Consider the following 13,634-nt stretch of genomic DNA (forward strand, 5'->3'; position numbering starts at 1 on the left):
GTACAGTAGCAAGGAAGAAGAGACTGGTCAGAACTGAGGAAGGGAGCATGCAGCCAAATACAGAGAAGTCCTTGAAGCGCACATGACCTCAGACTGGGATGGCGGTTCTCCCTTCAACATGACGATGAACCATGAGCCAAAGGCATAGAGCCAAAACAATGCTGGAGTAGCTTCAGGAGAAGTCTCTTGACAACCCTTGAGTGGTCCAGCTAAAACCCAGATTTGCACCCCATAAAACATCTGTGGGGAAACCTGAAGATGGCAGCTTATAGACTATTCCAATCCAAACTAACGGAACTTGTGAGGATCTGCTAGAATGAATGCAAATCCAAGTGTGGAAAGCTTGTAGAGGCTTATCTAAGGAGACTCAAAGCTGTAATTGCTACCACAGGGGCTTCTAAAAAGTACTGAATCGAGGGTCTAAATACTTACATTAAAAGAGAGATTACAGTTTCTGACTGTTAATAAATTTGAAAACCTTTCTGAAGACGTTTTCCCTTTGTCCTTATTGATTATTGAGTGTAGGTCGATAGGCAAATGTGTCAAATTTACCCATTTAAAAGTAAATCTACAACACAATAAATTGTACAGGAAGTGAAGGGGTCTGAATACTTTCTGAATCCACGGTATGTAACATTGCTTTACATAAGAATTACACCAGTTTGGTGATGTTTTCTCTTTTTTCCCCCAGGAAAAACATTGGAAGGCCATGTGGTTTTACTAAGGATTCACACCATACTAGCATGTCTCCCTCTTTTCTGTATATTAACAAAGATTTTGGCACAGTTCTTTCTTTCTTTGTTGTGAAAAAAAAATTTAATTTACAAATTGACTAATGTTTATTTGTTTTTTGTTTTTTTTTTTCCTCTCAGAGTTTTTTCCAGTGATCTAAAGTAGTTTTGTGTAAAGAATGCTTCTTAAAGCATATAAGATGGCAACTCCCTGAAGAACATGCCTATGTTGTTTTCAGGTAGCCAAATATTTCTAGGTTAAGTGCTTATGATACTTCTAATAATGGAAAAATGGAAAAGTGAAGTTTTCTGGTAGTGGATCTTCAATGTGATTGTGTTTAGGGTAAAACATAACTGACACCAGTACTTGTAAATGTAATGTTAGCAGTCCTCTAACATAGAGGTCTCCTGCAAATTACAGCAGGGGCACTTCCCCTGAGGCACCCTGCTTCTCACACACTTACTGGCGCTATGTTGTGTCAAAAGCAGGACTTTGCAAAATCCCAGGAAAGAAATGAAGTGCGTCTGAAGGATGCAGTAGTACAGAATTACAGGATTAGTTGTCCCTGCAACTGATGGCAAGAACTAAAGGAAAAGGAGATCCATATTCAAGCTGTGCATCACAATTTGGGTTAATCTTTACATCTCACTAAAGTACAGGATCTCAAGTAAAGTATGCAAAAAGAAAAAAAAAAGCTAGCTGTGCTAATAAACAGGCATTTTTTGGGTGCATGCATTCATGACGGCTGATACAATGCTGCCCACGCTTTAAACAGCTCTTACGTCAAGCGCTTTGTCAAAGGCCGGTCTGCTCTTTTCTCTCTTAATTTGTTTCGATTTGTGATTAACGTGGAAACATGCTTATGCAAGCTTCCTGGAAGCTGAGCGGCTGGTGCATGGTAGTGCTCACTGTCTGTGACCTCTGGCAGTACGAGAGCGGCAAAACAAATGAATACAAAGAGGGAGACATCTGGAAGTGTTTCAACTCAAAGGTGAATTTACATGAATGGGAAGAAAAATGTTTCTGGGTCATGCTCTCAAGCAGCATGTGCCCAGCTACATTTTAAAAATATCACCTTCTCAAATAAAATACAAACCAACATGTAATGATCATTTCTCAGTGGTTTGAAGATGGCTTAAATTGTAACTCAATTGGAGAAAAAAGACACCCTAATTCATGATGTACATAAGAAATATAATAATTTACTTCATGAGGAGTAGATAATAAACAAGAACAGTTGCATCAGATTTGTCACACTGTATTAATCCCTAAGTTATCTGAAATATTAAAATGTGGGCTTTAATTAAAATGTTTAAAGTTTTAAGTATTGTCGATTATTAAAGATACGGCATGGTGGTGCAGTGGTAGCACTGCTGCCTCGCAGTAAGCAGACCATGCGTGGAGTTTGCATGTTCTCCCCGTGTCTGTGTGGGTTTCCTCCCACTGTCCAAAGACATGCAGGTTAGGTGCATTGGCGATTTTAAATTGTCCCTAGTGTGTACTTGTTGTGTGTTTGTGTGTGTGTGCCCCATGCAGTGGGCTGGCGCTCTGCCCAGGGTTTGTTTCCTGCCTTGAGCCCAGTGTTGGCTGGGATTGGCTCCAGCAGACCCCCATGACCCTGTAGTTAGGATACAGCAGGTTGGATAATGGATGGATTATTAAAGAAATGTGTCATTTTCACCCTCTGATGGCTAGATCCCTAGTAAAGGATCAAAAATCTAAAATTATATCATATTCACAATCACTGACTCTGAAGTAGTCTAAAATGATACCCCAGATGCTCATGTTTTAAATTTGTAATTTTTAACCACCCTTCTGGAAGTAGCTATTACAACAGTAAAGAATGAAATATCAAAAAGAGAGATAGATAGATAGATAGATAGATAGATAGATAGATAGATAGATAGATAGATAGATAGATAGATAGATAGATAGATAGATAGAAATGTATTTGTCTCCAAAGGGAAATTGAAATGTTGCCTATTAACATCATTACCAACCATGAAATAGTATAAATCAACATTCCACATTCCTATATTACCAATCCCAATTTGTTCAAAGTTTTGGAAAGGACTAACTTTGACTCCTCATAGCCCATTAGAGGGTGAACCACTGCTGCTAGTGGCATGCACAACTTCAAGTTCTGACCATTTTTGCTGATGACACCTATTGGTTTACTCTTCATCATAAGGGTGTAACTTCTTGCATAATATACTGTTCAAAAATGACCTCAAAATTAAGGTTTCTCAGATCTAGAGGGCCAAAAATAGGAGTGAACACCAACAACCTTGGTGTCTGGCACAATTAGACATCAAGATGAGACATTACAACAATCTTGACAAGAACAGGCCATTCAGTCCAGCAAGGCTTCTAAAATAACATCAGGTCTAGTTTTGAAAGTCCCTAAAATCTTACTGTCTACCACAGTACTTGGACCTTTATTCCATGTGTCTATGGTTTTCTGAGTAAAGAAAAACTTCCACATGTTTGTTCCAAATTTAAAATAACAGTCTTGATCCCCTATTTCCTTTCAGATTTTTAAACACTTCTTTTGTTTAAACTGTATAGGCTAAGCTCTTTTAATCTTTCCTCATAATTCATCCCCTGTAGCCCTGGAATCAGCCTAGTCACTCTTCTCTGGACTTTTTCCAGTGCTTCTTTGTCTTTTGTAGCCTGGAGACCAAAACTGCACACAGTATTTAAGATGAGGCCTCACCATTGTATTATAAAGCTTAAGCAGAACCTCCTTGGACTTGTACTCCACACTTCGTGCTACAGTATATAACCTAACATTCTGTTAGCCTTCTTAATGGCTTTTGAACACTGTCTGGTAGTTAATAATGTCAAGTCCACAACAACTCCTTCTCATAACTTGTGCTATTGATTTTCCAACCACCCATTGTGTATTCAAACCTGACATTTTTACTTCCTATCTGTAATACTTTACATTTACTTACTTTCAGTTTCATCTGCCAGAAATCTATCCAAGTCTGTGTTGTCCAAGTCCCTCTGCAATGATATAATGGATTCTAGATAATCTGCCAATCCACCTATTCTGGTTTCATCTGCAAACTTAACCAGCTTGTTACTTATATTCCTATCTAAATAATTTGTATATATTAAAAATAGCAGTGGCTCCAGCACTGACCCCTGTGGAACATCACAACTAACATAACTAATTCTAATAAGGCTCCTTGCACTATAACCATTTGCATCCCGTGTCTGAATCAATTCTACACCCATCTAAAATCATCACCCTGAACTCCCACTTCTTTTAGTTTGACACCCAACCTCTCATGTGGCACCTTATCAAATTCTTTCTGAAGGTCGAGATAAATAATATCATATGTTCCACTTTGATCATATTTTTTTGTTGCTTCCTCATAAAAATTCCTCACAAGGAATTAAATTATGAAAACTGTATTAGGCTTCTGCCATAAGCTATCAACCTGTTACTTTATTGTAGCACCAGTCTGCACTTTTTCCATATACTATAATCATAGCCTGTCAGGCTCAAATGCCCACAGCAAAGAGCATCGGAAATATAAACTGTGCTCTGGCCACTGAAATAGCATCACTTAAAAACACCACTTTAGTAAAATCCAGCATTATCCTCCAAATTATCAAACCCTAGGTTGAAGGGTAATCCTTTTTTGGTTTTGTCTGAACTGATTATTGGAAGAGAAATTCATAATCCCATACTCAGTGATATTAAACTCTATTGCAAGAGACAAAAATAAGCAACTGTATTTTAGTGATAACTAACAAAGTCAAATCAGCAACTCTGTGGGCGAGTAAACACTCCTCATTTACAATTGTAAAAAAAGAAAATCCAATTTTTGCATTTCACATTTTTTAATGTTCTCATTTTCATTTTCTTCTGCCTAACAAATCCAGTGCCCTGGGTTCTAATCCAATGCCTGTGGCCTAATGTATAAAACTTACTTGTGCTCGTAAACATGGGTAAGCAATTTCTTATGCAAAAGTCAGGATTTAAAATAAAAACTTGGCATTGAAAATGGGTTAAAGTTACAGAACGATTCAACCTTCTTTAATCCCTATGTAGACATTCTTGGTGTTGGTATTTTAGGGACTCCAGGTAGCAGGACAAATAGAGTGAACAGAAAATCTCATATTGACTGCACATTTCAACAATGCATCAGTCACATTGTGATATCCATCCATTCATTTTCTAAACAAGGTTGTTCTATACCTGTAATGAAACAGGAATCGCATGATTTCTGTGTGATGGTCTCTGAACTACAGCCTCCAATTGAGTACACAACTTCAAGAGGAGGACTGTCTAAATCGGCTTAAAAGTCTTGGTCATCATCATCGAAAGACGGCACAAATACCATTAACAATATTTGAATGACAGAAAATGTTCTGTTTTATATTTGTTTGTTCACATATATGTGGTAAAATAATCACTTTCTTGTTTTAAGAAGTTGTAAAATGTATGCATAGTGTAACATCTGAGTGCCATGTATTTAACTGATTTGAAAATTGAAACATTTTCCATTATTTATTTGATTATTCAAAGAGACAGGTATCACATTTCTATATATATGGACCACAGGGTGGTCCAGATCTAATTATGCAGATTCAGATTGTCTGGATGACTTTCATTTATGTGGGGACGATTCCAGTTCAGCATGAAAATGATTCTTCATGTCGTCAGTTCACCACTTCTCGATGGTGATCAGGTGATTTTCTATGTAATAAACTTAATAAGTTATAGCATAATGAAAATTGCATAATTAGATTTGGACCACCCTATACATATACATACTGTACATATATATATATATATATACTGTATATATATATATATATATATGTACAGTGATCCCTCGCTATATCGCGCTTCGACTTTCTCGGATTTTAAATGTAAGCATATCTAAATATATATCACGGATTTTTCGCTGGTTCGCGGATTTCTGAGGACAATGTGTCTTTTAATTTATGGTACATGCTTCCTCAGTTTGTTTGTCCAGTTGATTTCATACAAGGGACGCTATTGGTGGATGGCTTAGAAGCTACCCAATCAAAGCATGTATTACATATTAAATAAAACTCCTCAGTGATATACGATATGCTTCCCCCGCGGTGCTTGATTGTTTGCTTTTCTCTGTCTCTCTCACTCTCTCTGATCCTGACGGGTGGGGTGTGAGCAGAGGGGCTGTTTGCATAGAGGCTGTTTGCCTAGAGGATATGGATGCTACTCTAAAAAATGGCGCTTTATCGCGGTGCTTCGGCATACTTAAAAGCCCAAAAGCACGTACTGATTTTTTGATTGTTTGCTTTTCACTCGCGCTGCTCTCTCTCTCTCTCTCTCTCTGACATTCTCTGCTCCTGACACGCATTCTTTGAAGAGGAAGATATGTTTGCATTCTTTTAATTGTGAGAAAGAACTGTCATCTCTGTCTTGTTATGGAGCACAGTTTAAACTTTTGACTAAATGGTGTTATTTCATGTCTAGAGGGATCTAATAATGTTAACAGTATGGGAGAGTTTATAAGGGCTTAAAATATATAAAAATAACCATACAAACATATGGTTTCTACTTCACGGATTTTCACCTATCGCGGGAGGTTCTGGAACGCAACCCCCACGATTGAGGAGGGATTACTGTATATATATATATATATATATATATATATACTACAGTATATATAGTGGACTATGGCCAGCAGCTTATCCCGGCCAAGACCCCCAAGCCGCCAGATGGAGCCCTCCCTGCAACATGGAGATGATGGAGTTTTGATCTGACCTGGAAGTGCTAGGAAGTCACATGGACTGCGGGTTCGGAAGCACTTCCAGGTCATGGACTATAAAAGGACTGTAGGATCTCCCAGACGGCGAGCTGAGCTGGATGGAAGGGTGGCAACGCGTCTGGGAGTGGTGGATTGGTTTATTGTATTGTATTGGTTATTATTTATGAGTACTGTGGAGAGGAGGGTGCTTTGTGCACTGTTATTAATAATAAAGTCAACTTATTGGACTTTTACCTGGTGTCTGGCGTACTATGCAAGGGTTCAAGGGAGTGATAGCGCCCCTTATCTGTCACTATATATATATATATATATATATATAGTTTGTCACAGGGGCCTGTGTGACAGAGACTGGCTCAGACTACCATGTTGCTGTTTGTAAAGACACTCAGGAACTGGGGCACTAGATTTGTTTGCTAACAGAAGCGTCTATCAGGAGCGTAAAAGACGTAAAAACTGTATACAACATATTCAAGTTAAAATAAGCTCGCTCAAACTAAATCTGAATTTGAACAGAGTGTTGCTCTCTCTGTTTTAAGCATAGTGCAAGTGACAGCTTCTTGGGACAGGACGAAATATATATAATATTCATTAATCCATCCATCCATCTTATAAACCCATTTATCCAAGGCAGGTGAAGCTATGCCAGAAAGCAACATACACAGCCAGGAAGAACCCCTGGACAGACTGCCAGCCCATCACAGTGTGAACACACACACACACACACACACACAACAGGAGACGATTTAGCATTATCAATTCACCAACCTGCATTTGTTTGAACTAAGGGAGGAAACTGGAGCAAACCCATGTGCAAACTCCACGCAGGGAGCACCCGGGGTATGACCCTCAGACGCTTTAATATGAGAAAGCAGTCTTACCACTGTGTCGCCATGTGCCTAAGTCAATGATTAACATATTTACATTACCCATGACCTTTAAAAAAATAAAGAAAAAATTGTTTATTCGAGATTTGTTTTAGTAACATAAGTCATTTTCCCACTGCAGGAACTTTGTTGTGAGGAACCAACGTGTACCTGTACGATGTAGGCTCTCGGCTACTTGTAGTCCCTGACCACTTTCATGTGTTGCATTTTCACCACACAAAACGAACTCTACCCTTTAAGCAAAATATGAGACGTATAAAGCTGAGTGATGCAATGTGAAGTGAGGCGTGTCCAGAAGGTGATGGGACCTCCCGTGTGCAAACGCCACATTTTTGCTTCTAAGTGATCACAACTTTTTGGGGGAGATTAATGATGTGATGTGGTGAATGGCATGGCAAACCAGGGAGGTGGTCATGAAGTGGTGCGGTGAGAAGTGTAGTGCTCCATCTTCTCTGGTCCACCAATCAGCACAATTGATCACCCAAGCCCCACCCACAACAGTTGCTGGTTGAACGAAAAGTACATACCCTGGAGTATGAGCTAAAATATACCAGAACAACCTACTACAAACTACAATATGGCCCAAGTTCCTTCCAAAAGTTCCTGAATTTCTATAAATTTCCTGGTGATTTCCAATTGTGGAAAAAGTGAATGCACCCTTGGTTCTAATAGCTGGTATTGGCTTCTCAGGTAGGCATTTATTATTAGGTTTCTACCAATTTATGAAATTGAATAGGAGAAAGATTTTGCCCACTCCTCCATGCAGAATTCATTCAACTATGTGATGTTTGGTTCTTGTCTGCTGTGCACATCCCTCCAACAGCATCTTGATGGGGTTAAGACGGACTTACAAATGTAATCATTTACAATCCTTGTCATGTACTCCATTGCCTATTTTTTATACAAATTCATCCAATGGAATTAACCATTTTTTCAGGACACATAAACATATGCTCTCCAACGACCGTGGTCGTGTGGCACTGACCATGTGAGCCATTTATTAACTAAGTTCTCCTAGCAATTCAGTAGTTTAGGAACATGTGTAAATGTGAAAGAGATGACAACTCTGCTCTGGAATGTATTCATACTGCACAATATATGTTCTTTTCAGCAATTCCTTAATGGACTTTTGTTTAAGTTATTGTCAACTTACAGTGGAGCTTTGATCTTCTGACAGATAACATCACATTACCCTCAAGCACCCTTTGGTACACTGAAGTATTCATTGTGGATTCTATGATGGTGAGCAGCCCAAGCTCTGAAACAGCCCCAAACTGTAACATTTCCACTGGCATGTCTCACACTCTGTATCAGATACACCTGCCTTTCATTTTTGACAAACCTATCTTCTGGCAGTGTGGCCAAATAACTCTGCCTTGTCTGTCCATTACACATTGTTTGAGAAATCCGGTTCTTTGCCTATGTGTTCATGGGCAAACTTTAGTCTTGCCCTGATGTTCTTTCTGGACAGCAAAAATGTTCCTTGTGTCACATCTATCATGCAGATTTAACTTATGCAGCCTCATCATTTCGACAACAACAGTGTAAAGAGCTACCTGTAGGTCCCATGGTGAAATTAGGGAGATGTTAGAGACTTCTTTTTGCATTTGCATTCTGCTCTTCTGACTAACCTTATTGGGTGGCCTAGCCTGGACAAATTGGCACTTGTTTGAAATTTTCTCTACTTGTAGGTAATCCACCAGACAGTAGAATGGTTGAAATCCATTTATTTTGAGATCTTTCTCTAAACCGCTTCCCAGACTCAATGGCCTCAGACAGTCTTTTGATCCAGGCGCGACAATAACGCAAACGTCCACAACAAGGAGCAAATTAAACATAATGTCGGAGGTTAAATAAGACAGGTTCAGACAATGTAGGGTTATACTTAATTCATTCAAATCTGAAATTTGCATTTGTTTATTTGATTTATACAATGAAATGCAAAATATAAATGGAGTAGTAATTTTATCACCTTTATCTTTATTTTTCACCTTTATCTATAGATACTGTTTAAATAAAGATCAAATATTAATATATCCACATATGTTAAGAAAGAGAAAACATTTCATGGGGTGTACTTACTTTTTCCCACTGTGTCAGCGAGTGCGTTTGTGTGCTCTATGATGGCCTTCTGCCAGAGCACCTAGGATCTGTCTCAGCTCCCCATGAGCCTTAGTTGGAATAAGTGGGTTTGAGAACATACAGGTACTGTGTGTATGTAGGCTTGGTGAAGCAATCAGTGGCACTTTAGACAGGAAGGCATTTTCAAGAAACCTTTTATTTAACATTATGAATTAACAATATACTGCGGTGGGCTGGCGCCCTGCCCAGGGCTTGTTTCCTGCCTTGCGCCCTGTGTTGGTTGGGATTGGCTCCAGCAGACCCCCGTGACCCTGTAGTTAGGATATAGTGGGTTGGATAATGAATGAATGGATGGTATTAACAATATAAAAACACACATTCTGTGCCTTATTTATTTAATTCCTTTCAAAAAGCTGAGAAATATTATACTTTTAGAAATTTGGTATGACGTAGTTTGCACCACCTTGGCACTCCATGAACGTACAAGAAAAAAAAACGGTACATGCATATTTCACATTTTGATGTCATATTCCAGTCCAAGGTATTGCCATTTGCAAAATTAATAAAAAATGAATTCATCTGACAGATGCAACCTTACAAACATGAATAGCACTTACATGCTAGCCTCAAATTCTTTACAGTCTAAGAGGTCTGCAAATTGTTGAGCACACGATGACCATTGCTTAAAGATGGTTTCAAAGAAATCATCACTGCAGAATGCGTCCACCAGCAAATTATATGTTTGAGGGGTAACATTTCAGAAAACACACAGGAAAACAAGTTGTTTTTAGCATTCCACATTTCTGTGAAGAGGAGCAAATTTAGATCAAAATGGAAAAATGACGTCCAAGTTAAATGGTGAGCACTGTCATGTTGCTGGACAGCTCGGTATTTAACCCGCAAGTTCGCAAGGTGGCTTGCAATAATGAAAATAGTACAATTATCTTTTTTTTTATTACAAACTCAAACTGCAACCATTTAAATTATATTTAGACCTTTCAACTAAACAGACTAGCCTAATATCAATACAATCAAAGAATAATGCTTACCTCTTACATTTACCCATGATTCCTCCTTACCCTGTCATTACTAATATATGGAAATAATACAAAAGTATTTTCCAATGAATGAATGGCATCAGGTTTTCTAACTATGGAGAACTTTTTAGTGTGGCAGGAGAAGGAGCGCATGTGAAGAGTAGAATCATCAAGTCACTGATGGTGCTGAAAAACAGATAGATAGATAGATAGATAGATAGATAGATAGATAGATAGATAGATAGATAGATAGATAGATAGATAGATAGATAGATAGATAGATAGATAGATAGATAGATAGATAGATAGATAGATAGATAGATAGATAGATAGATAGATAGATAGATAGATACTTTATTAATCCCAAGGGAAAATTCACATAATCCAGCAGCAGTATACTGATACAAAGAAACAATATTAAATTAAATAGTAATAAAAATGAAAAAAATTAAAATAAAATTAATGTTAGCATTTACTCCCCCGGGTGGAATTGAAGAGTCGCATAGTGTGGGGGAGGAACGATCTCCTCAGTCTGTCAGTGGAGCTACTCCTCTGCCTGGAAATGACTCTGTTCAGTGGATGCAGTGAATTCTCCATGATTGACAGGAGTTTGCTTAATGCCCGTCGCTCTGCCACAGATGTTAAACTGTCCAGCTTTAATCCTACAATAGAGCCTGCCTTCTTAACAAGTTTGTCCAGGCGTGAGGCGTCTTTCATCTTTATGCTGCCACCCCAGCACACCACCGCGTAGAAGAGGGCACTCACCACAACCGTCTGGTAGAACATCTGCAGAATCTTATTGCAGATGTTGAAAGATGCCAACCTTCTAAGAAAGTATAGTCGGCTCTGACCTTTCTTACATAGAGCATTAGTATTGGCAATCCAGTCCAATTTGTCATCCAGCTGCACTCCCAGGTATTTAAAGGTCTGTACCCTCTGCACACAGTCACCTCTGATGATCACAGGGTCCATGAGGGGCCTGGTCCTCCTAAAATCCACCACCAGCTCCTTGGTCTTGCTGGTGTTAAGGTGTAAGTGGTTTGAGTCGCACCATTTAACAAAGTCTTTGATTAACTTTCTGTACTCCTCCTCCTGCCCACACCTTAGGACTTGCAGAGTTTTAACGCGAGGCTTACTGTAAGACCATTTGCTTATACTTGGAAGTGGGGGTGCATTTAAAAATGCAGTTGTTTAATTGTACTTTGCCATGTGTGTCTCCTATTCTACACCAGTTTGAGGGTTATAATTTTTATTATTATTGCTGATTATTATCTACATGCTGTAGTCTTTCAGTTTTGGCCTTCGGCCCAATGTTTATGACAAGTTGGTGCACATGCATATCACATTGTATATATTCTGACTATGTGATTTTGTTTAAAGTATCAGTCACAACTGATGTCTGTTAAATGTTTTCTAAGTGTTCACACTGAATTATAGCTACCAGGACAGAGTTTGAAATAATTAAATGTTTTACATTAAACATCTGAATTGTTTTAAAAGTCAATTTTGAGATGTATTTTTTAAAAATCTAAGTAAAATATGTATTTATTTTTATTATTCAGAGAAGAATGTCTATCAATAGGTAACATACATGTTTGTGAATTAAAAGTATCATCTGATTCCTAATAAGGAGATACCTCGGGTTTTGAAGGGCACTGGCCGGGGGGGCCCAAGATGTTTTTTTTATGCCTACAGTATGTATGTTTCTGTTTTGCTATTATAAACTCCTCTCCCCAGGGACCTATGATGCTGTTAAGACGGGCCTGCGGTTTGTGTGTGTTGCGGCTGGGTGGGGATGTGGAGATTGGCTGTTAATTGACACAGTTATTTCACATGTCGTCTCTGCATACTTTATCTGTAAATATTATAAAGTTTTGTGGACATCTTTTGTTATAGCTTAAATGGAAAGTTAACTTACTGCTTTATCCACATTGTGTTGCAATGCTGAATACTTTGTAAACTCTCAGGCACAACTGCTTATTATGAAAGATGCTACATAATAATGAAACATCTGAAAGGGACACGAGTGGCTCAGTAGTAATTAACTGATTTCTTTGAGTACATAGCTCTAGGGTACTGGTTTCAAATTAAGTTCCAGTCACTGTCGGTTGGTTGTGGCAAAAAAAAAAAACACTCTTTTGAATGCTAATCTTGATCAGAGGTTGAAAGATATGTAAGAACAAAATTCAAAACAGGGGCAGAGAAATCCTGATGTACAGTATGTTTTGAAAGAGATTTGTGAGATTACTCTTTTGGCAGAAAAATAAACTAAAACATCAACCTATACATAGCCTGGTCAAATCTCACATGATTCCATTAAGATTATGAGAAAAATGAATAAATGCCAGAGCAGAGTTCTCATCTGAAGGAGCTTCTGACATTTACACATATTTCTACACTTCTGAATTGCTAGGAGAGCTTAGTTAATAAATACTTTACATATCCAGTGCCACACAGATACGAACAGTGCAAATTTTATATTTCCTGTTTTCTGACAAGAATTGTTAATTCTATAGGATGAATTTGCATAAAAAATGTGCTATGAAGATTTACATGACAAAGAAACTAAATGATTAGGTTTTTATTCCCATCTAGTTTTGGAAGGTCATACATAGTGATGAGCAACACAGTTTTTCAAAATTGAATATGCAGCAAAACACTAGCTTTCCACAAAATGGTTGTGAAACTAAGGGCATTTTGCTTCCAGTTAAATTTATGTCTTTAATACTAGAAAAAAAAGATATTTAGTTCCTGACTAGAAGTGCTTTCATGCATTAATATCACATGCATCTGCACTTCATTTAGTATTTAAATAAAACAGTTCCTTGAAAAAAAAAAATTTTTTTTAAATCACCAGACTTTTTTTGTTGCACCATCAGCCATGTGTTGGGGTTGTTCAGGCAGTATGGCTTATAGTGCCCACTTTGCCAATTATGAGGGCTATCTTGATCACTGCAATTCTAAAGATGCATTTGAAACAGAAAAGAAACTTTGCCTGACGTACTCCTAACCTCAACCAGGATAAGGTGGTAACAAGGGTGTGGGGGGTGACTTTCAGTGTAGCGAGTTTATCAACTGTAAATTGCATCTTGAGGTGTCTTTGTATGGGAAACATGAACCAT

The sequence above is a fragment of the Polypterus senegalus genome, chromosome 10 (genome assembly GCF_016835505.1).
Source record: "Polypterus senegalus isolate Bchr_013 chromosome 10, ASM1683550v1, whole genome shotgun sequence".
Classification (NCBI taxonomy): Eukaryota; Metazoa; Chordata; class Cladistia; order Polypteriformes; family Polypteridae; genus Polypterus; species Polypterus senegalus.